This window comes from Chinchilla lanigera, unplaced genomic scaffold, assembly GCF_000276665.1.
Source record: "Chinchilla lanigera isolate Chin_1 unplaced genomic scaffold, ChiLan1.0 scaffold00002, whole genome shotgun sequence".
NCBI lineage: Eukaryota > Metazoa > Chordata > Mammalia > Rodentia > Chinchillidae > Chinchilla > Chinchilla lanigera.
In genome coordinates, this window is record NW_004955403.1 from 32,206,246 (window position 1) to 32,231,632 (window position 25,387).

At 34.7% G+C, this 25,387-nt stretch overlaps 1 pseudogene; it reads left to right on the plus strand.

Moving 5' to 3' along the window:
• Positions 1-4,588, plus strand: part of LOC102020074 — a 180,501-nt pseudogene extending 175,913 nt beyond the window's left edge.
• Positions 4,589-25,387: the final 20,799 nt, after the last annotated feature.

Consider the following 25,387-nt stretch of genomic DNA (forward strand, 5'->3'; position numbering starts at 1 on the left):
TATAATAAATAAAGTAGAGTGATATTTGCATCAAAATATACATTTTCAGTGGATATGGCTAAATTAAGAATCCAGAAAAATATCCACACATATATCTTTTATTGTATTTCAAAAATAATGAGAAGGTAAGTTAATTGGGAAAGAATATCCTTTAAACATATGATGCTGTGAAAACTGCATACTAATATATAACAAAGTGAAGTTGAGTAATTTAAAAATAAAAGACAGATTGAGATAGAAGCAGCACTGAAGCTTTTAATAGGCCACGGGGAGGCACCAGGGAAGCAGGATTCTGCATGAGTCCAGCTGTGGCCTGAAATATCACCTCCACTCCTGGCCACAGACGTGAATGGCAGAAATAACTGGACAATTACCTCATGTCCAGAGACTCAAGATGTGCATCACAAGATTATTAGATCTTGTTTTATGGACATTTGCATTCTATTTACACTTTTTTTTTTTTTTTTTGCCAGCTATTGGTCACAAACCCCCCGTTCTTTCTCAATTATATATGGCTCTCAACCGATTCTCACTTTTCCTGTTTTCCTGGGAAGACAGACCTCAAAGCTATCTGAATCTTATACTAAAAATTGTAAACAAATATCTTTTGATTTTGTATTTTTAAAGTTTAGATTCAAATTGCTCCAACAAACATTACCCATAGTATTTTTACAAAAAAAAAAAAAAAATCAAGACTTTGGGCAGAACATTGCAGAATAACAAATGTATTGGGCTACTAGCCTTTGAGTTTATCAATTAGGAATGCAAACTAAAATTAAAATAGTGATAAATCTTTATTTATTTACTGTGTCCATGAAAACAAGATGTAAAGAAAAACAATCTGGGCATAAGTGATTTATTTTCTCACATAGAATAGTATCAGGCATGTTTAAAGGACATTTCGCATAAATGGGAGAGAATTATCTCATTACTAAAGAATCTCCAAGGGCTGGGGATTTAGCTCAGTGGCAAAGTGCCTGCCTGGCAAGCGCCAGGTAGTGAGTTCGGTTCCTGGTACTGGAGAAAAAAAACAAACAAAAAGAATCTCTAGCAAAATGATCTTACTTTTTCTCTTTTATGCACCCCAGGGAATTAGGAGAAAAGAAATGGGAAGAATGCGAAATAGAAAACTGCTGAGTCAGTGTGGCGCCAAGTGGCTTAACCAGCTCGGTTTGGTTTTAGCTAGTCAGCAAGCAACATCTAGAAGTGCAAATGGGCACTTGATCAAGGCCAAAGAGGACTTGACTTCTGCACCACAGTTACATCTGGTCAACTACAGTGCACTTACTGTATGCCAAGTTTGATGTGAGGAGGGTAGTGTTCACCACATGAGGCTTAGAGCTGCCCATCACTGCAATTCCTTTGACTGGGCCTGCAGGCCTACAAATAGGATTCTAGCCTGCAGCCAGGATATTTAGCATAAACAACAAATATGCACAGAAAAATACTTATCTTCATTAGACTTTAATAAACACAATTTAAAACAAGAATAAATACCAGTATTGCCTCACTAAAGTGGCATTTAAAGCACCGTGTAATGTAAGGATAGGAAGCAATTGAAATTCACAAAGTGCTTGGTGGGAATTCAAAATGGAACAGTGACTTTGGAAAGAGAGTTTAATTACATTAATAATTCATTTAATGTAGGACTCAGTAATGCACCTTCTAAGTATCCAAGTGAATGAATGTCTATAACATATTTGCAGCTTCAAATATAACAGACTAAAAGTGGAAATCACACATATCAACCTAATTTCTTGGGGCTGGGGATTTAGCTCAGTGGCACAGTGCCTGCCTGGCAAGCTCAAGGTCATGAGTTCGATTCCCGGTACCAGAGAAAAACCAAAAAAAAAAAAATCTAATTTCTTTATGTAGGGAAATTATTGTATCGTAAGTCCTGATTTCTCAAATTGCTCAGATTCTAAGTTTCCTTTGCCACTGATATGCAAGTGGATGATTAAGGTCAGATATAAACTTTTGGTTCTGAAAAAAAAATTAATACATAACCTCATTTCATATGCATTAGTATCAGGACTCTTATTTGAGTTTGGGGGTCAGTGGTAGTTGGATGAACAATTCAAACATCCTTGATAAACCATGATTATCACTAATACTACTATAGTAAGTTAAGATTTGGCTTTTAATATGTGGTACTTCCAGAGGCAGTTTTTCTTTATTGAGTCAGTTCTCTCTCTTTCATTGGTTAGGTTGACATTGTCAAGCTGACATCACTATGAGGTCTATGAAATCACCCAGGTCTGATGCTTCGAAGGACCACGCAAGTGATTTGAAGTTCTTTAGTAAGTACTGTGAATTTTTTAAAACTTTACATTGAATGTGTTTTGTCAGTGAATTTTGAAAAGAATTGGAGCACAAATCAGAGCCAAGAAGCTATGTGCAAACTTTCTTTTAACTACTGTGCCTAGTTTACCCATTCACACAGTGTTTACAGCACCCTAATTCCCTTTTGATTTTCTGGTTGCCATAGTTTGAAGGTCTCTATCTCTTTGTGGTGGCCTCTGTCATAGTGTTTCTGTCTTGGTGCCAGCTTACTGTAGCCTGAAGCCAAAGTCAACTATGGCAGCCAGAAAACAGACAAGAAAGCTGTCAGGAGCAGGAACATACTTTTCTAGGCCAGGCCTCCAGGGAGACTGCATCCAACCAGGCCCACCCTCTAAAACAACAATTTTAGCTACTGACTCCAGGGGATGAATCCACTGCTGACTATAGGACCCTCATGATCACTGTTCACATGCATGAGGTCTTCAGAGGCATTTTTAATCTAAATAGTAACAGGGACCTGTATGTTTCCTTCAAATTTCAATTTGGTATGTGACATTTGAACATCAGTGATCCAATTTGATTTTATTTGGACATTTATGGCCATGAGAAACCAAAAAAGGAAAGAACAAGCTTTACATTTCATAATTTTGGTTCACTTTTTTTGTTGGTACCAGGAATTGAACTCAGGACCTTGTCCTTGCCAGGCAGGCATTTGTGCCACTGCACTATATCTCTGGCTATAGTTCATATTTTTATAACATATTTTTCCATGTTTTTTGAACAAGGTTGTATGTGTAATACTAGCATTAAATATGGGAGTCATTTTTGAAAAGTTAATAGTCCATTTCTCTAGTGCTTATAGAATCTGTAAAGTTCCTAAAATAGTTAGTTAATCAGTTTTCCTTAAAACTTAAGTGTGGTCATTTGTTTTAGCAACAAAGAACTGTCATTAAATATATAGTATAAAACAGAAATATGATATATGAAATATGGACTTTAAACTGAAACAGTGTAAAAGAATTTCTGAACGTGATAGAAAGGTTTTAAGTGTTAGTTTCCTATAAAGTGAATGGAACATATTCTACTTTTAGTTAAACTTGGTTTTCATTTCTTCCAGATTCATTATAATATTCTAAAATTAGTATAACTTCATTCAGCTTCCAAAATTTTCACAGTTTTAATATTAACTCTGTCTACATATAAAAGAATGATAGCATTATAAATGTCTTCTAATTAAAGCTTTTATGAAATTGCTAGTTCTGAATTAGCTATGTTATTTTTCTCTACTTCTTTCAAACATCCAATATTGGAATATGACTATTCAGTATTAGGTGTTTTATTATTAAAATGTTACTATAAAACAAAAAAGCCATACTACAAAAAAAAAAAAATAATGCTAGTTTTTACTAATATGTAGAATATACAGGGGGAAAATATGACAGGAAAGTAGATGGGAAAATATTATAAAATACAAAAGTGATCAGGAAGAGGGATTTAAGGGAGAGTAAATAAATGGGATGCATATGATAAAAGTGTGTTGTGCATGTATGAAAATGCCACAAAGAAACTCTTCAAAATTCTTTTTTTTATTTTACAGAGAAAAAAATAAAGATAACAGTAAAACAATTTCATAACAGGTTAGCAGGAGAGTTACAAAAACTAATACATTCTTTATTGTAGTCTTTGCAGTAGTTATTCTAATACTTATTATTTAATTTTTTATATCATATAAAAAATAACATATAAAAGAGAATCTCAGCTTTTAAAAATGCTCACATAAATTTTAGGTTGAATTAGAAATATTTCAGTAGCTCAAAGGTAAAAAAAAATACAAATTAAAATAATTAAAACATTTCAATGATGCACAATGTTTGCATTGAAAAATAAGAGTGGAATTATTTCCCATCCATTTAAAATTTATAAAAAAATCCCTAACACAAGTGGAAAATCCTCGGTCTTTTGTTCTACCATTAGGAATGTCATTCACAATTAGTGCTGTTTACTTCATTGTTGAATCTCCTGAGTTTAAGTGTTACAACACATTTTTGATCAAGTAGTTTCTAATTTTAGACTTAACATTCTTTCCCAGGTTGCAAAAGTCATTTTACTGCTGAAGAAAAAGAGGAGGACAAACATGAGGATGAGGAGTCCTAAATAATCGATGCTTAACTCTTCAGTTTATTCCCAACATCCAACTAAAATGTCATTTTGCCTTCCTCACAAGTAGGACTCCTGTTCCCATTTGATTACAGTTACCAGTTTAATAGGTACCGATGTAATATTGACTTAAAAGATAAAAAATGTTTAGAAGATTTTTCCTTTCCTTAGCAATTTTATATATTTACTGGACAGAAAAGAAATCAACTACAACAGAGATCTACAGTTCTAATATTTAGGAACATAACTATCTCTATAAATTATATCAGGTCCTAAAAAATCAGTGGGTGAAATGGCTATTCATGTAATTCCTATGAATATTATGATTATTCATTTGAGTTTTGGGAATATTATCTTTTTAAAACATTTAAGAGAACATTTGAAATACACTCAGATTTTTAACAGTATTATACCAGTTGTTGTGTACAAGTAAAGGGTCATACAGCAGACCTCTATGGTGCATTCATCTTGTGTAACTGAAATTTTTATAGACAATAATTAGCAGCTCCTCATTCCCTCTTCCTGACGGGCCTCTCACAATCACTGTTATACTCTTTGCTGGTGAATTTTCTTACTTTAAATAGACAATGGAATTGTGTAGCATTTATCCTCTGTTGCTGTCTTATTTCACTTAGAAGAATGTGCTTTTTGCATCCACACTGTGTTGCAGAATTTCCATCTTTGCTAGGACTGAATTATATTTCACTGTGTGTATATATATATTTTTATTCATTTATCATTTGATGAATATAGTTTCCACATTGAGCTATTGTTAATGATCCTACAATCTATGTGAAATGCTTGCATCTACTCAAAATTCCAATTTCATGTCTTTTGAATAAATATCCAGAAGTAAACTAGCTAGATCATTTGGTAGTCCTAGTTTTAATTTCTTGAGAAATGTTTAAATTCTTTTCCATAGGTATTATGTCATTTTATATTCTCAAAAATTTTACAAGCTATTCTTTTCTCCACATTTTCACCAACTTGTTCTCTTGATTTTGATAACAGTACATTTCATTTACTGTGAACTAATACATTATTATGGTTTGGATTTATACTTCTCTGATGATTAGAGAATCTAAATATGTAAAGCAAACAATGAACAAAACCAGTAGGGTAAAGAGATCATGATACAATTGTAGAATATTTAATTCCCTAGTCTCGATAATGGACAGATACAAGTAACAGAGAATCAAAGGAGGAGTAGACTTACACAACACCGCAGAGCAAAAGAGAAGCATGTAGAATCTTCATTTCAACAACAAAAGCATACACATTCTTTTTTTAAGGCACAGGGAACATTCCATAGGATAGACCACATGTTATAAGACAAGTCCTAATAAATTAAGAATATACCAAGTACTGCATCTTTTCTGAGCACAGGAGAATGAAATCAGAAATTAAATAGCAAAGGAAAAATTGAAAATTTGCTCATAGTAGGTTGAGAATAAACAAGACCCTTCTGAAAAGCCATGAGATCAAGGAAATTAAAAAAAAAAATTTATAATATCTGAATGAAAACAAGATTGAATATACAAGATGCAAAACTTATGGAATACAGAAAGAGCAATTTCAAGAGGGAACTTTATAGTAATAAAGGTCTATATAAAAAATGGAAAAGAAGAAATTTTAAACTACTTTACCTTACATCTGAAGGAACTCACAAAAGAAAAAATATTAAACCTGAAGTTAGTAAGAGTAAAAACTATGAGCAGTAGAGCCGAAATAAAATAAATAGTAGAAAACCCATAGAAAATAAAAGTTCAGAATTATTTAAAAGGTAAAATTAACAAACTGGCTTGAAAACTCAGAGAAAAAAGATACACAAATAAATAAGAAATGGGAATACATGTTAACATACTGTTGTCATGCTCTGTAATGTGTCATATTTTAATACAGTCATATATATAATTTTATCTCCCTAATTTTGTTATAATTTAGCTTTCCTTTGAAATTATAAATAAATTAATTCAGTTAATATTTTGTTCCATTCTTTGTATTCAAATGTTTAATATTTAACATATCAGAAATAAAACTGCCAAACTCACTCTTGTTGTCCATATTGTTTGTGAAACTCTTAAGTTAGCTGTAAGGACTAAATCAGAGAATTTAGTGCAAGATAAGTTATCAAATGTTATTTACCAAGCAACTAATTCAATCATAGCTTCAGAAATCTACATTGACCTAAGATTTCAACTTTTTTCAGTTATACATATTTTAATTTATAGATCTTTTATTCTAAATTTATACAGTTGATAAAGAAGAGGAATTTATAAACAACTCAATATGAAAAGCAGGAGTGAAAATTAAGACATGTAAGAAGAATTAATTTTTTTAGACCTTACAAGATCAGAATCCTAAAATTTTCAGATGAAATGCTTAGTATATATGTGAGCCATTTTGAGATGAAAAATAGAAACAAATATAACTGAAAGAATATACTATTCTGCTTTCATGCAGATTCTTAAAATTTTAACATAATAAATATACACTGGATCAACTACATTTTACAACATTCCAAATTCTAAACCCATACCTTGTAGTTGTAGAAGAAAAATTTTGTCCATGAAATGTTGTATTTCTGAACTTTAGTTTTGGGTAGTGTCTTGGTTACTTTTTTTTTTTTTTTTTGTATCAGGAATCAAACTTAGGACCTTGTGCTTGCCAGGAAGGTGCTTATGACACTGAGCTATATCCCAAGCCCCATGTCTTGGTTACTTTTCTCTCACTGCTGAGACAAAATATCTGACCCCCAGAATTAGAGAAGGAAGGGTTTATTTAGCTTGCAGTTTGTGGAGGTTTCAGTGTATAATCAGCTGGCTCCAGCACAAGGTGACAGGGAACAGAGGCAGCACCTCAAGGCAGCACAAGACAGCGAAAGCAGCAAGAGCAAAACAGGGGGAGCAAAATTCTTTTCCTTCCTTTTATTGTAAAGGGGCTCCCCCCACCCAGTGGGTGTGTAGCACTCACATAATCTCCACGCCCTCCTCCTGCACAGGTTCAGGATGATACAAAGTAAGGAGCCTGGACCCCGGTTCAGTCACTTAGCTGAACTTCTAAACTTCTCACCTTGACACAATGAACAACATTCCAGAGCAGTAAGGGTGTGTCCTTTTCACCTCAGCATGTTGAACTGCTGAGTCACTTAGTCAAGCCTCTAGACTCCTCAAGTTGACACAGTGCATCAACCCTAACAAGGAGTATAGCAGAGTATAATTTCAAATTGATTGCTATTGCAATCCTCATTGGGGATTGATGGAGCACACTTTGAGGTGTATCCAGGTGAGTCAGAGAGACCTGACCATTAGTTATGTCTGGTGCCTTGCCCCTTTCTGAGCCGGTATGCTTCCTGTGCTCTGCTTCCCAGCCTACAAGAACAAAGCAGGTTTGCCCTGCCACACCTTCTGCTGTGATGTCTCTGCTTCAGAGCCAGCCAATCAGGAACTAAAGCTATGAGCAAAAAAACCTCTCTTCCCTTAAATTCTGCATATGTGATGTTGTGTCAGAGTGATAAGAAAGCTAAGACAGGTGGTATTTGAAAGATTGATCCAAATAAAAAAGGAACATCAGAAAGGTGTCATAAACTCCATATGGATAACTTAAAGTTTTGGGGCTCACCCAAAATGTATGTAACCTTCATATACTCAAAAGTGCTCTGTTCATTGATTAAAGTTATACAATATTTTCCCCAAAAGAATTAGATCTCTGAATGTCCTATATATTAAGATATCTTATGTGCTAAATACAATCTCTGAACTTTGTTTAATTATAGGTTTAATTGCTATTCTTTCATGATTCTGAATTCTAATTGCATGAAGTCATTTATTCATTTTTAATGATTGTGGTGGTACATTGCTCCCTATAAGCTAATATGATATAGGTCAAGCAGTTTGCATATTAATATTTATTATTTCAGAGATAAACAGAGTGACTCATTCTATATATACATATATGTATATATATATATACATATAGGAGATATATATATATATATACACATATAGTGAGAATATATAAAATAAGTTAACTCGTCTTTTTTTCTTGATTTCTATCACTTTCCTAAAAAGATAGCATGTTTAATATCTGTATAACTTTCTAAACCAATTACACTATAATTACTTAAGTCTGAAAATATTCTCTTTTTCAAATTATGAAATAATTGAGGTTTTAACATCACCCCATGCGTGTATTATTTATTTAACAAACTCTGGTAGAATTTATTTTTAAAAAATCTTGCCTGATTCTTTACCACAAAAGATATTGGATATGCTTTTGTTAACTCACCCTTGAGAAGCTATAACAGGTCTCTCATTTGGAACTAGAACCTAAGCAACTGTGCTTTTTTTTAAAGTGAAGGAAACAAAGACACATTAGTTAACTACCTTGATTTATTTCAAGAGTTTCTTATTTAGGTTCTTGTGTGGACCATATTTTTAAAAGCAATCTCATTTCAGTGGGCTCTTGCACCTGCAGTAATCCTCTGCTGACACATGGTTAATGGAAGGACAATCCATTATAGAGCAGAGATTAAATGTAGGAATGTGTAATAGGTTTCCAGCACACAACATCAATAATGGGAAACACAGCTCGGTAAGCATTGCTGGAAAGGTTTTTACTTGACTGGATACTGATCAAAGCTAAATGATCACTGAAATTTGTAGAATCAATATGAAGTCAAGTGGGAAACGGTTAAAGTTGTTCAGTCATGCTAAAGAAAGAACTTTGAAAATTAAAGAAAAAAAGGGGCTTCTGTAGCAACCGTTTGATTAAATAAGAAAAAAGGATAATTTTATTCTATTGTCTATAGATGTTCTTACCTCAGCATAAATTAAAAATAAATAGCTAAAAATCTACATGAGCACAAGGTTTATTTTGATCTTATTTGTTAGAGATGATTATCCAAAAAAGCAAAGGCTGTGATCATGGAATTTGTATTAAATTCAAATATCTGAATAAAAAATAATTTCTAAAGTGTTACATTTAGATATATAATCTGATAGGCATACGCTACATCAGTTATTTTAAAAATAAATTTTATATTTTTTTGCCATGAAATAAATTAATTGGTATAAAAAACTAAAGATATATAAGTAGATTTCACATTTTTATGATGTGTTTTCTTCAATAGCTGAAATAGAATTAATGATAACAATTTAGATGCAAAGATGCTAGATAACTACATATTGTACTTTAAATTAAGGAGAATTATGAAATCGGACGACTGAATGAAAATTGATGGAAAAGCAAAACTTCTCCTATGGTAACCTTAAAAAATACACATTTTAGCCAGGTGTGTTTGCGCATGCCTGTAATCCCAGCACTCTGGAAAGCCAAGGCAGTAGGACTACAAATTTGAGGTCAGCTTTGACTACTTATTGGGTTCTAGACTAGCCTGGAATACAGGCAAACTTTTTCTCAAAAAGCCTTAAAAGAAAACACAATACACATTCAAAATAAGAGCCAATTAATACTAACTTTTCGAAGGAGAGCAATTTATTATGGGATAGCATGGTCATTTAAGAAGGGGATTACAAATAATAAAGATTCATCCTAGTAGTGATGATAATTATGCACTGTAATTTTATACACTACTTATGTTTATATATTGCTTTTACATTTATACTGTTATTTCACCTGCATAAAACCTGGTGTCCTGGGGCTGGGGATTTAGCTCAGCGGCAAAAGCGCCTGCCTGGCAAGCGCAAGGTCGTGAGTTCGGTTCCCGGTACCGGAGAAAAACAAAAAAACAAAACAAAAAAAAAAAAACAAAAAAAACCCAAAAAAACCTGGTGTCCTGACATTTCAATGACATCAGACTGGAAAAATCCTAGGGCACAAAATCTAGAAATGACTAGAATTTCTAAGCTCTCGACAGAAATAATATTATACCATTTTATCAATTAAACTTAGAATATTCTGGACCAGCATACAAACTGAATTGAGTTACAAAAGTTGTTTTAAAACAAAATTAAGTTTACACTACATCAATAAGTTAAATATGTTTACAAATACTTTGGCCCTGCACTCAGACAGAAATAAAACTTTTTCCCTCTTTTCTGGAATAAGAATTGACCTTCTTGAGTCAGTAATAATGAACTGAAAACTTTCAAAGTATGGAGTTAAATTTTACAGTGATAAAAGTTGTGTACAGTTAATTGGGCATGATGATACATTTCTGTAATCTCAGCAGCTCAGCAGACTGGTGTTGAAGCCCTGCAAGTTCAAGGTAAGCACAGGCAATTTAACAAGACTTTGTCTCAAAAAGAAAAATTAAAAAGACTGAAGATGTAAACTAGCACAAAGGCCTTGAGTTCAATCTCCAATAAAACACACACATACACTTATAAATTAACATAATCTGAGAAAGTTAAGGATGATGTGAAAATGTGGAAAAAAGCAATGACAAAATCATTTCATTGTCCATTCTAGCAGTGTAACTAGTGCCTGAGGTAACTGCTGATGTTGTAAAAAGAGTGGTTGTTACAGTCAAAATAATATCTGTCTTTATATTTCAGAATGTGGCAGGAATAAGCATGGATCTGCCCAAGAGTAATATTTAAAATCATGAAATAAAATGTAATAATCAGAAATCAGTACAGACAAGGAAATGAGAGTGCAAGACATGAAAACACTATGACATTTTCATATATTATGATTATAAATTAACTTCAAAATAAAAAGTTTCAAAATAAGAACATAAAAAGAAAGCGTACAGTAAGAGATTCTAAGAAGCCTCTGAATTGTTAAAAGAAAAAAGGTGCACCCAGAAATGGGAAGCACAAACAGAAAATCGGAGAGGTAGAAGAAGATCTACTACACAGGAAGTAATTTCTTTTGCCCCCATTGATATTTATATTTACTCTTGCTCATTTTCTTGACCTTGCTATTTTCTTCCTACATTTTTGAGGCCCCCCACCCTTCATTCAAGTAGTTATATCCCTTGATCATTAATATTTGTCTCATAAAAGTAGGTGGGAGAAAAAAGTGTAGGGGAAAATATTTCTGGGAAGTAGGATTGGTATGTCATACTCACTGGTCTGAGACTAGATGGTACACGTCTCACTTCCTGGCCAGTTCGTGAGATCTCGTTTCTCATCTCTTGGGAAGAAGCATGGCGATATTACTGTATTACCCATGTTGGAGTCAGGGTTTACAAGAGAAATATTTAATGCAGAACACATAATTTATAAGATTCTTCTATAATATTCACCCAAAGAGTCAATGCAAAAGAGTGCAAGAGATTTTTCCACACACTAGAGACCCAAAGAATCCAGCTGAGGGCCTGGATTCCATGGCAGTGTCCTCCACATGTCCAGCTGAAGGCCTAGAGCCCATGATTATGTTTCATGCAAGTTGTATCAAGGATCTGCACTGGGAAGACCCAAAGGTCAAGAGTGAAACGTACCAAGTTTGTGCCAGTGGGATGAAAGATCTGTGCTAGCATGCTGAAGGATCTACCCTAGAGCCAGGAAGCGATGCTCAACTTAAGGATAAGAGCACCCCCAAAGGGAACTGTAGCCATCCTCTGCAACAGTGATTACCCAAGCTCCTCTAATGATGAGAACAGCCAAGTTCATATTAATAAAACCAGTGCGGCTGGGGATTTAGCTCAGCGGCAAAAGCACCTGCCTGGCAAGCGCAAGGTCGTGAGTTCGGTTCCCGGTACCGGAGAAAAAGCAAAAAAATAAAAAATAAAAAATAAAACCAGTGTGATAAACTTCTTCAGGAGAATCAACAGTGTGTCATCTTCCCCTCAAGTTCTGTGTTTATATTGTTGACAACAATCCTCAGGTGGGCCTTCCATAACCAAAACCATGCTAATTCAGTTCAGTTGGGTGTTACAAGTTGACCATTAATCCACCACACCTGAAGAAGAAAGCAGAGGCACACTCAGATAAGTGCAGAGAAGTTGCTTCACTTTACTGTGGCCTGCAGAATTATGGCAACACCCTTTAAATTAAGAATGGAAAAGACATTAGAAAAAGAATTACTTAGTCCAAAGTTAACATGCAAAATGAATTCAAGTTAACAGTTGGCTGTAATCTATATGAGGGTTCAGGATTGGTAGAAACACCCGTTTGATGTCTCTAAAATGACTAGAATGGAAATAAAGAGAATACAGGTAATAACTCATTGACTTAATTTTTCCATGTAAAAGTGGCCACTATCAATTTATCACAGGCATCCATGAACAAAATAAGTCACCAGTCTATGCCTTGGTGCAATGAAGATAATCAAGTAGAATCCTACAATTTGCTTGAAAGATGAATAGTTAGAAATATAGTGAACCCTTGCCTTATGAACTCAGTTCATTCATAAAGGCTGGTTGTAACTCAAGTTGGTTGTATGTCAACACCATTTCTCCCATGAGAAATAAAGGAAATATCCATAGTGTGTTCTGAACCTCTCAAAGCGCACCTTAACTTTTTTGTAATAAAAAGGGTTATATAATGTGTGTAATTTATCATTAGCATCAATAATTTTACTGGTGTAGCCATCAAAAAGTTAAAAAATGTGCCTAGTTTACCAGAAATAACTATTTCATACTGTACTCACCATTCAAATTGCCATCTTGACTGCAGGAAGAGAGGATGAAATGAAAGATGCGTACTGATTGGAAGGCAAACCCTCTTCCATAGAACTTTAGGAATGTGGTTCTCTGGTGTCCTTTCTCTCTGTAGCAGAGTCTCTAGCCCACTAGGACCTGCTTCTGGCTCACTAGGTCTCAATGTTTTTAGAACTAAAAGCTGGTCTAAAGTTGTCTCTCTCTTTTTAACACTGTTCTGCAGTAGGGCATGACACTGTCACTAAACAAGTGAATGTAATGATTGCGTTTTTCTCTGGGTGGTTCTTCTCTACAAATGTTTGTAGCTGTGTCCATTTTTTCAGGATTTTCTTTATTTCTGAAGAACTTTGCTGCAATGATTGTTTATACCTCCGTTCCTCTTCAGAAATCTCCTTAGCTGCCATTCTCTGTTGCTCAGCCAGATAAAGTTCTTCTGTAGTCAGTTCCTCTGAGCATTCCTCCACTTCCTCAGCATCACCACCGTCTACCTACAAGTCTATGGACTCTGCTACAGTGAAAATGGCATCAACCACAGGGTTGCTGGAAGGCTCAGGCTCCTCCACACAGCCTTCAATGTTTCACTCCTGTATAATTTTGTGCCACACTTTCCTCCAGGCTGATTTCAGTGTCCTTAGAGAAACATTGGTCTGGGATTTCTTAATTAGCCCCCACAAAGGAAAGGATGTTGTATTGTTCCTCCCAGAATTTTTGAAGGGTTAAATCTGTATCTGAGACCATCTGGAAGCACTTCAGGGACAGTTCCCTGGTTTACAACTTCTTAAAGTTAGCTATGACCTGCTGGTCCATCAGCTGCAGTAGAGGAGTTGCATTTGGTGAGAGGAACTTATCTGAGAGCCATGGGAATTCTTCAGCCAATTCTTCCAAATCTTGTGGGTGAGCAGGAGCGATGTCCATGATGAGGAGAGCGTTGAGTGGTCAACCTTTGTCCTCTAGCTATTTCTTACCAGTAGGACAGAAAGCATCCCTGATCCACTTGAGAAAAAAACTCTTGTTATCCAGGCTTCTGCATTACATTTCCACATGACTTCTAGCCTATTCTTCTTGACTTTATGTTTTCTGAACACTTTATCTTGAAGTCACCACTTGCACTGACACATAGCAGTAAGGTTAGCCTATCCTTCATAGGATTGTGACCTGGCCTTTTCTTTTCTTCCTGGGTAATGTACATTCTCTTGTCCATTTTCTTGCAGAAAAGGCTTGTTTCATCACAGGTGAAAATTTTGTGAAAGTAAAAGCCATCTGTCATCATTTTGAAGTGGTGTATGTAATTTTCAGCACAACTTTCATCAGCACTGGCTACTTCACCATGACTAGCTCCACTTTGAAGCCCGGTTCTCAATTTAAAATTGTGAAAACACCAGTTAGTGTCACAGAATGTTTTACCATTATCACTTGTGGATGGATTATCCTTTATGAGATCTGAATTTATAGTCCTAACTTTTTCACAAATTATAGACTCGGATGGGCTATATTTCCTGTATCTGAAATATCTGCTTTCCATTTATCCACACTAGTAATAGTTTTTCTACCTTGTGTGACAATGTTGATTGTGACTTACTAACTCGAGTAACACCTTTAGCAAGACTAACTTCCTTATGTAAATGTTTTCTCGGCAAGATTGTTGAGGTGGTGGATTTTGACATATTGTACATGTTAGCAAGATGAGTCGCATGAATAGTATCCTCATATTTCTCCACAGTTTCATTCTTCTTTTCAATTGTATTGCTTTCTTTACCTTACCTTCCTTCCTCAGCTTCTGTTCTATATTTGGGGGCCATTTTGATAGCAGTAATCATAGTGATTATATAAAGCACTGACCACAATCATATCTACAAACACATGCATCTGGGCTCAGACTAATCCTTACTTATGCTTACATATACTTTTCTGGCCTTGCAAGTCTTTGTTTACAACCACACAAGTGATGGCATTTAGTTTATAACTCAAGACTTTGGTTGTAAGTTAAACCTAAAATCCGGGTTGTAATCCAAGTTGTTCATATGTGAGGCTGGTGGATACTTGAGGGTCCACTTTATAAACTAATTAACATTATAAGTGAAAGGGATGAGTTGATCCAAGAAAGCATGAATACTTAATTTCAGAATGGTGCATTCCTTCTTAGTTTATCAAAAATTTCAGCCACTTATATTTGAATCTTTCCAAAGACAGTTGGAAGAAATTGGTGAGGAATCAAAATGATACCACTTATAGACCACAAAAATTGACCATGCAATTTTCTTTTGTTCTGTGAAAACAAATACATAATGCTACATTACACTACATAATGCTACATTAGTAATGTACCTTGTATCTTTCTTCCTTGACTCTGTACTCCTCAAGTGCATTTTTACTATAAACAGCAGACCAATAGTCATAATAAATACAGATAAAAAATCCTAAACAAAACATTGACAACTCAGTCCAATAAGTATAAAAAGAATGACAAACCATGACTAAGTGGGATCTATATAAGTGGTGCAAAAATCATTGAATGTAAAACACAAAAATATTGGAATGAAAGACAAAAACCATATGCTCATCTCCATAAATGCTGAGGAAGTACTGACAACATTGAATAGAGAGCCTTTAATAATAAAACTCATAACTCATTTAGAATAGAAAAAATATTCCTCAGTCCATTAAGATCATTTATAAAACAAACAAACAAAGCATCCTACAACAAACATCATGGTTAGTGGTGAAAAGCTGAAAGCCTTCCTCTAACCTGCTGAACAGAGAAAGATGTCCTTATGATTTCTTTATAATAACATACTGGAGAGTTCAATGAGTGCTATCAGGTAAAAAGGAGAAAAACCAAAAGTAGAGGTACCACAGTGGAAAACAAGACATAAAACTATTTGAAGAGGACACGACCCTTCATGTAATAAATTCTATGAACTGTGACCCCCACATTATGTCACTGATATCCTACTTAAGAATTGAAAAATGACCAAAAATTTTCATGAGTTCCATTATGTGTGATGGGAGTAGTAGCATCTGTCAAGAAATTAAATTTTCTTTACTGTTTACTTGATTGATACCAAAGGCCTTGAAAGATAGCCTAGTGGTTTCAGAGATGGCTGACCATCTCTAGTATTGCTAATTTGACAAAAGATTGCAGACACAGTGGGAAGTAAAAGGCATGGCTCTATTTAAGTGATGCTGCTTCTCTTTTAGCAAGAAAACCTTGTGGAGTGCTGCTTTCACCAGGAGGTTAGGGAGGAAAAAAGATTCCAGGGCTGTGAAAATCTTTTCTTCTAGGAGAGGCCAGCATTGTACCAGCAAATGACATGCTAAAAGTAGGTACTGTGGAGCTAAGGAAGGAAGGCACATGTGTCTAACAGAAATCATTATTTGTAACCACAGACTCAGGGGTTGCAATAGAAGTTACTAAAATCTCTCCAAAAGGGATTCGCTATGAGGCACTGATGACAATGTATGTTCTATTTCAATTTGGAGAAATTGCACAGCTTTTTCTTTGCAAATAACATCATTAAATGTGGGTCTCTTTGGGAATAAAACCAATTTGATTTAAATGAATGAGGAATAGATTATCTACTGAATCCACAAGGATGCCAATAATGAAATATTTGGCTTCTTTTCACATATATGTCACCAGCTATTTCTAAATAGTGTCAGACATAGGGCCTGATGGCCTGACAAACTATTTCTAGTCATTTAATTGAAGTGACAGGGTCTTATACTACAGGCAGGACAATTGTCTATTACCTGTTGAAGAATTTCTTGATGAATTCTGAGACAACTTGGATAAGTGTACCAAATGAATCCCCTTACAGAGGAATATGAACAATGCAATATCTTGTCTGTTTTTCTGGAGCAATTTGGATGTGGTTAAGACCTTGCCTTCAAAGAGTATCAAAAAAGACGAAACTATTGAATTACGCAGTGAGTAACCAGGTAGAGACATATTATGTTCCTTCCGGGATGAGAAGTTGCTAAAATATGTATGAAGAGTTCATAATAATCTGCTAATTATCAATTGTTATTTAGATGATGTGAGTAATTTTAATGATATTAGATTTATGAGTGTTAAGCAATAAGGTCACAGCACTGACTCTATGGTTTTCTGCCACAAGGTGCCATTTACTCTTTCCAAATTTAAGAACAGGGAGCTGGGATGTTAAATAGAATAAGGGGGATAACCACCCCTTTTCTAATTTGATCTTCTATAATAGATTTCTGTCATTTGAAGCCAGTTTAATTTACACTGTAACATAGCTTGACACTTACCAAGGAAAATATATCCAGGAAGTCCCATTTTGTCCAACCAATTATACGTGCCAAGCATCTGATTTTATTACATGTTAGGTCAATGTGTCCATGACCTCTACAAATACAATAGATCAACAGATTATATGACAATGAAGAACGTAGTCAATAGAGTGGATGCTTAAATTGAGGCACACTTGTTTCTTCTGCTTTTAATATTCAGTAGTTCCTATAAATTATATATTGTGATATCTTGTTTAAATTTATTTGAAAATGTGAGTATAACATAGTTTGATTACTTTGATAACATTTGTGAAAATATGTCAATAAGTGTGTTTCAATAGATATTAAATTCATCCTGAGACTATTCCATGTAGCGCAAATCCAATCCATCTATTTTTAGTTACATACATTTAAAAATAAATTTTGAATATGCATCTCTGTGTATTCAAGGGTGTCTTTCTGTTGTTTGTTCTTGCTTCCCATCTTCAGGTTTTGATTGGTTTTGTATTGAACTACTTTGGGTTACTTATTATTCTTCAGGCAAGGATCCTTCTCTACTCTGCTCATTCTTCTAAGTTTCCTACTTCAAAGAGCCTCATGTCAGTACCATCAGGAGTTTCCTCTATGCCTTTGAGGTTTTTCATAGAGTTTAATGACCTAATCTTAAGTTAAGTTTGAAATACTTCATTGACTATGCCACAGGGGTGCCACAGATGATTATCAGACCCGAATTTTTGTTGCAACAGAAATATAGGAAGTGGTAGCAACAAAGGTGATAATGAATGGTGCATGCCACATAGTAATAGCCCGTTCTTCATATGAGCAACCAACAGATGGATCCATGTATTGATTTTTCCCCTGAGTATTGTGTAGCAAGAGGATCAATGACTGTTTGAGAAAGAAAGGGGAGGGTTAGGTTATACTGTTTAAATTGAGTAGTAATCAACATCATAAAAGGGGTACAATTCTTTATTACAAATATTCTCCAAGGAAAATACTTCAATGGCTATTAATAATATGAAAGAGTTTCAATATCATTAGTCATTAGGGAAATGCAAATCACATCCATAACATACTTAGTCACACATACTAAGTTATCTCTAATAAAAAGAGCCCACCAACAATAATTAATGGAGATGTGGTGAAACAGGAACTCTCAGGTATGGCTAAAAGGGCTATGAAATGGGACAGCCACTTTATGAAAAGTTTGGTAATTTCTTCAATAGTTAAATATAAATTTACAACACAGCTTTGCAGTTCCCCTTTGGTATCTGCACAAGAGAAACATAAATCTATATAGACTTGCAAATGTCATTTACAATGTTATTAATGTTATTATTTATAATAGCTCAACATTAGAAACAACCTAAATATACATCAGCTGATGAGTAGATAGACAAAATGTGGAATATACATATAAGGGAATATTAAGCAGCAAATAAATAAATGAATAAATGGGCTATGGATGCATGGGAGGACATAAATGAAACAAAAAGTTATGCTACCTAAAATAGACCAGATATAAGATTATTATTATATGATTTCTTTTATTTGAAAAGTCCAGTAAAGGCAAATATATAGAGACAGAAATAAATTAGTACCTGAGGTAAGAGAGGAGTGGAATCAAGATTTACAGGTACGTGTACACACAGCAGACAGCTGGGTAGTAAACTGTTATAAAACTGTGTTGCTATCATAGCTTAGTGAATTTATTTTAATAAATAAATATGCATTATGCTACCTAGGTGAATTACATAATGTATAAAGTACATCATAATACAGCTATTGTTAAAATCTTTCACATTTTGGGGTATCAATACATTTTAATATATGTAACATTCACCAAAAGAATGTAGGAGCCACAGATATAGACATTTTGAAAATTTAATTTACAGTAATATTCAGTTAAAGATGGAATCAGAGAATACAAAGACCTGTTCTTGGTAATTTTAACATGGTTAAACTTTCATCTAATATAAATCATATTGCAACCACTCTTTCCGTCCATTGTGAGATATTTCATTTTGCTTGTTAGTACTGGGGATTAAAGCCAAGGGCCTTTACAGTGAGCTATTCACTCCTTTTTTATATTTTATTTTTAAATAATGTCTTCTATATCTCTAATTTGACTATTTTGGGCTGGATCAGCGGATCCTCCTGCAACAACCTCTTAGGGTGTGGAGATACAATGCAGGCACCCCTAGATCTGGCTCCAGTGGTAGGATATTCTCAAATATTTATTTTGGCATTCTTTGTTATTACACAAACATTTTCTTTCATTTAAAATTCACATGGAACCCTAATATCTAAAACCAGGAAACAAGCAGTTCTTTCTAAAAGAGTGGAGTAATACTGAGCTTCATCATTTACTCACAGATATTATGTGAGCCTTTTTGAAAAGCAGTTAAGCGCCTTACCTACAAGTTTACCAGTCAATGTTTGAATTTAATCTTAATGATATGGAACTTTTACAAATGTCAAGAAAGTTTACCCTAATATTTAACATACTCACTAACCATTCCTCTGTTGCCTTATAAGAAAGGGATTCTTTGAAATTAACATTTTCAAAAGTATTCTGTAATGAAATATGAACAGGTAAAATAGGAAAACATAGATCACTCTTCAGTTAATGTGAATAGTAAAGATAATTGTGACAAAATCACTAATCATTTGGGTAAGTCTAAAAATACATGGAGTATAAAAATAAATAGATTGATAATAATGTTAACTGTGAATCATTTTATTTTAAAAACTGGAACAGCAATTACTAGGCAAAAACAGTGTAAACATGAGAGAGAAGATGCCAATTAAGTGAAAATCATAACAAAGAAAATTAGTATGATATAAATGAGTAATGTACAGTGAATACACAAAATTCCTTTTAAAAACTGGCTTTGTATTTTTATTGAAAATTCATCATTTATTTCACTAAGCCTATAATCATTCTTAATAGTTAACAGTTTTCAACTAAATCTTTTAATATCAGACACCATGCTGTCTTAAATTAACATTACATTTAATTCTCAGAGCAATGTTGGACTATAAGATAGTTACAGCTATCATTTTCTTTGTATTTCAAATATGGATGCAAATTCTTAAAGCCATAAAGCTAGAAAGGTCTGAGCTGGGATTTGAACTCCACTGCAGGCGTGAAAGAACCACTCTCTGCAAAACTGGCTACTGGCAGCCTCCACCTCTGCGAGCCTGTTTACAGAAATGATGGTTTCAGCCCTGAGCTGAGGTAGAAAATTGAGAGGGCATCCTCTAAAGTTTCTGGATGACTCTGTTGGCTCTGGTGATGAAGAACGCCCTCTGCTGTGGGTTGTAAGTTAAGCACTAAATACTTCTGTGTGCTTCAGAGGACTTGCACATTGTGTTGTTGTTATTATTTCATTATTACCTAATTTCTTAACAATGGTTTTTAGTTACCTGTGTAAACATGTTATTCATATTTTGTTAGTATTTTCTGAGTTTGATAGACATGTTTCAGATTATCATAAGTGCCATTAGTTATCAATTTCCTTTTCTATCTGTTCTTTGGAGCTAATTAGAAATTGATTTTATTTATTTATTCATTACTTTTTTGTACCAGGAATTGAACTCAGGACCTTGTTCTTGCTAGGTAGGTGCTGTGTCACTGAGCTAATTTCCCAGCCCTAGAAACTGAGTATGGACTTCAAATCATCAGTCTGTTCCATTTAAGTATTAATCCTAATGGTTTGTATCATTTATATTTTCTAGGTATAACATAATACCACTTGTGGGTAATAGTTCTTCTGTTTGGATGTCTGGTACCACATTCAGTAGAAGTGAGGAGGGGATCCCGACAAAGTCTCTTCAACAGTTTTTCCAGAAAATATCATATAACTCACCAATAGATTTAATATTTGTTGCAGAGATTTGTTGACATGTTTTCCAGATGATCCTATGAGATGAAGAAAACCCTCCTGTATTCCTGGCAGGTTAAGTATTCTTGTATAAGTTTTTGATGTGGAAATTTAAACAATTTCTTCTTTATTTAGTCTTTTCTATTAAAACATTTGTTTATATAAGGCTATTTTCCTTAAAGTATTTTAGTTAAAGTACTGTGGCTAAAGTGCTTTCATTACATCCTGTGGTAATTACACGTGCTGCATGTACATAAATTAAAGTTTAAAAGATTCCTAATTTCCATTTTGACTTCTCCTTCACTGATAGATTAATTAGAAATGAATACTTTTATTTCCATGCCTTTAGACTTTTTGTACTACTACTTAATTTTGACTTATAACTTGATTGCACATGGCTAGAAAAATGCACTTCAGTTAAAAAGTATTTTTGGCTCAATATATTGTTGACCTCAGTAAAGAGTTCATATTTTGTATTCCTTCATACGATTGTCTATTGATATCTATAGACAATAGGCCCCAGGACACCTTTGGGTATCAATTTCTACAGATGCAGCAAAACATGGTACATACTTGTAATGGCAGCACTCTGGAAGGCTGAGGCAGGAAGATGAAAAATTCAAGCCCAGTCTGGGCAACTGAGTGATTTAATAAGAACTTGTCTCAAAAATAAAAAAGGGCTGGGGATGTAGCTCAATGCAAAGCCCCTGGGTTGCAACCCTAGTACTGCTCTATCTATCTATCTATCTATCTATCTATCTATCTATCTATCTATCTATCTATCTCTGTATCTATCTATCATCTATCACTTATATCTATCTACTATCTTCTATTTCTGCAAATGATCTAATCCTTTATATAATGGCATTTTATTGATGTATTGCCTATACATGTCCTCCAGCACACTTTAAATCATCTCTAGATTACTTATAATTGCAATGAAATGGAAATTTTATGCAAATGGTTATGATGCTGCATAGGTTAGGGAATAATGAAAAGTGTAGTATCTATAAGGTATCCTTCTGCATGTGACTGAATTTGTAGATGTAGGATACAAAGGGCTGCTTCTATTTACATCATTAATCAAATTTTTATGCTAGCAAATGCAAAAAATCCTCAATTTGATATATCTTGTATATATCATTCATTCTCCACTTCTAATTACTCTTGGAAGTTTAGTACATTTGAAGTCATTTTATATGCTTCCAATTTTTGCATTATATTTGAAACATATTTGGCATATATTTTATAATCTACAAAATAGTACAGGTTGGGCATCACTTGCCTCCATTGCTGAGATGAAAAGTATCTGTGGTATAGATTTCTCTCTCTTTTTTGCTTTTAGACCATTTGCATTTATACAATGAGTCTATGCTCGTGGTGGGAGTCAATCTAAACATGTGATTCATTTAAGTTTCATATACATCTTACATCTATATCCTCAAAGTAATTTTAAACAACATTTTACCTGATTTGGGGAATGAAACAAAGTAAATGTACAATAAACCTGGTTGAAAAAGCAGGTATCTGTATTTTAGTCCCTCGCTGAACATCCGTGATGGTCTTGGCCCACCATCATTCCTGACTGGTTTTATATGCTCTTAGTAAACAAGCATTCTCTTATTCTTGTTCAAACATAAACACTAAATTTGAGTCTCCTACGAGAAGCATCAGAGGGAAATATGTGTTTCTCTGTGCAAAGAGATTTATTAAATAGGCTTACAGGATCCCAGGCAGGAGAGTCCACAGTGGCTGTCTGTGAGCAGCACACCCAAAAGATCAAATAGCTGCTCAATCCAACAAGATGCAAGCCACAGAGTAAGAAGGACTAGGAATAAAGCACCAGCCCAGAGTTGAAGCCCTGGAAGCCTGAGGGAGAGTCCCTGGTGTGAGTCTGCATTAGAAGGCTGAAGAAATCAGGGGCTCATACTCAAAGGTGACAGCAGCAAAGGAATCACTTGGAGAGAGGCATGCTCATCTCTTTTCCTTTTATGTTCCCTGCACACTACTAGTCAATTGTTCTCCAGGAATGGTTCTTCCCCACCTGCATGTGCCATCCTTCATGTCAGTCATTCACAGACACACCCAGAGCTTTGCTTTGTTAATCTGCTAGGCATTTCTTACTCGAGTCTAGCTGACCTATCGCAATTAATGGTCACAGAGTAAAACCACAGGTTACTGACACAGTGAAAAATTATGTTGAGAGTACAGCAAGCAGCAGAGGGACACCACCAGAATCCATGAGTCAGCTGTGAAACACAACAGCACGACCTTCAATCTCACCCGGGCATGCTGTGTATTGACTGAAAGGTTATCATATCTATATTTTACCTACTTGGGTCAGAATAAATATCAGAAGCAACTCAAAAGCAATGGAAGAATCAAAATATGTATCCTCTACTGGCAAGGATGCATTCATTCCACTGAATGATTTCTTGAGATGTTTCTTAGAGTTATCACCATCAGTGTTCTTTGTCTTAGAAGTTGCTCTTTGATTTTATAAATAACAGGATTTCTTGCTCTGTTGTGACATAATGCTCTTGTCCTCCAATAAGTCCACCGTGCAAATTGACCGTATTATGCACTGTTACCTTTTAGTCAGTGTTAACACAATCATCTTCAGTGTCACCATTATTACATTCACCTTTGCTTCAGAGCAGGTAGAGCTCTCTCATCATCAATGAATGAATAACTAGAGTTTCATCATTAATGTATGTTGCTTCAGTACCTACTTTTTCCGTCGTAGTAAGGGATTCCAAAGGTACATTTGTTTATATCTGTAGGTAGGCCAGATATCTTTCTGTGTTCTCATGGACAGAAGGAACCCTTCAAAGTGGCCTCCTTATTCATCAACAGAGTGGAATACGGGCAGAGGCCACAAGTTATACCAAGAAACTGTTTTGGGTCATTGTGTCCCTAGCTTTGACAACAGCTTGTGTGGAATTCCTCATGCTGATTTTTAAAATCTTTCACACCCACACCTCTTTCGTTGCTGCTTTCATGCAGCACAAGAAAGTGTTTTTATAATAAATTTAAGAATAACTTATCACATAGTTGAAGTAGTGAAGTCACATTTAGGGGAAGCATGTGGCACAAATATTATCTTTGATTATAATTTCAACTGGGTGATGAAAACAATTGCAAGGATTAATAAAATCTTGCTATTGGCTTGCAGCCTACCTTCCCTGCAATGTACATGGAATTACTAATAAAAAAATATTTATGAAATCATCTGGGAAAGCTGTCTCTGCCAATTTGTGACTTTTTTCCATAATAGTGAATTGGTGAAAAAATCACTCCTTTTAACTGTGTAGAAACAAGATTTTGCCTGTCAAAGCAAGTTTACATTTATATGTGCTTACTTCATCAGCAATCCCAAAACAGTTATTCTGTCTTGGCATTCTTACTTCTTGTAGGAGCTATCTCATCAACTGTAACTGGTGTCTTTATGGAGCAATAGTGCCAAACAAGTGATGCATCTTCCACATTGGAGACTTGTTCTGGCATCATGTATTCAACATGGACCTTAGCAAACTCGGTTAATTTCACACTGCCATATGATCAGCAGATGCTTTGTCATCACAAACCCAAAACTTTATGCTGTGTCTTCCCTTAAATTTCTGCATTCATCATGCTGAGTACTCACAGTTCTCAATTTCAGTTCATTGTGATCTTTCTGTCATAATCATTGTACTGTTAACTGATATGTGTTCACTCAAATGCTGAACAACCCACTCAACACATGACTGAGACCTAATAACAAATGCAGCTTTGTTATTTTTCGTTAACTTCTTTTCATCTCTCTCAGCATAGAACTTCAGTAGTTTATCCCTCAGTGCTTTTGGTCTTCTATGTGGTCATTTCAATGCCATACACTTCTGTAAGGTGTTTCACACTTACAAGACCAATTTTTAAAAGTTTAACTTCCTGCACTGTAGATAAACACAAATGCTTCCTTTTTTTCTTATCATTAGCCACACTATTTCATGCTGTCTTACACCACAGAACAAAGAATAAATGAACAAACAAACAAAAAATCCACACCGACTGATGCACACAGGATTGACCGGACATGATGCTAGCGGAGGAAACTACAACATGGAATCATGCGGGGGAATCCCACAAGTCTGCAGCTTGCACACGTGTCATTTTATTGCCTTTTGTGGGAATGCTTGCATGGAGTCTTCTGGCTTCCCACCCAAAAGATATGTTAGAGCTGGAAGAGACTTTGCAAGCT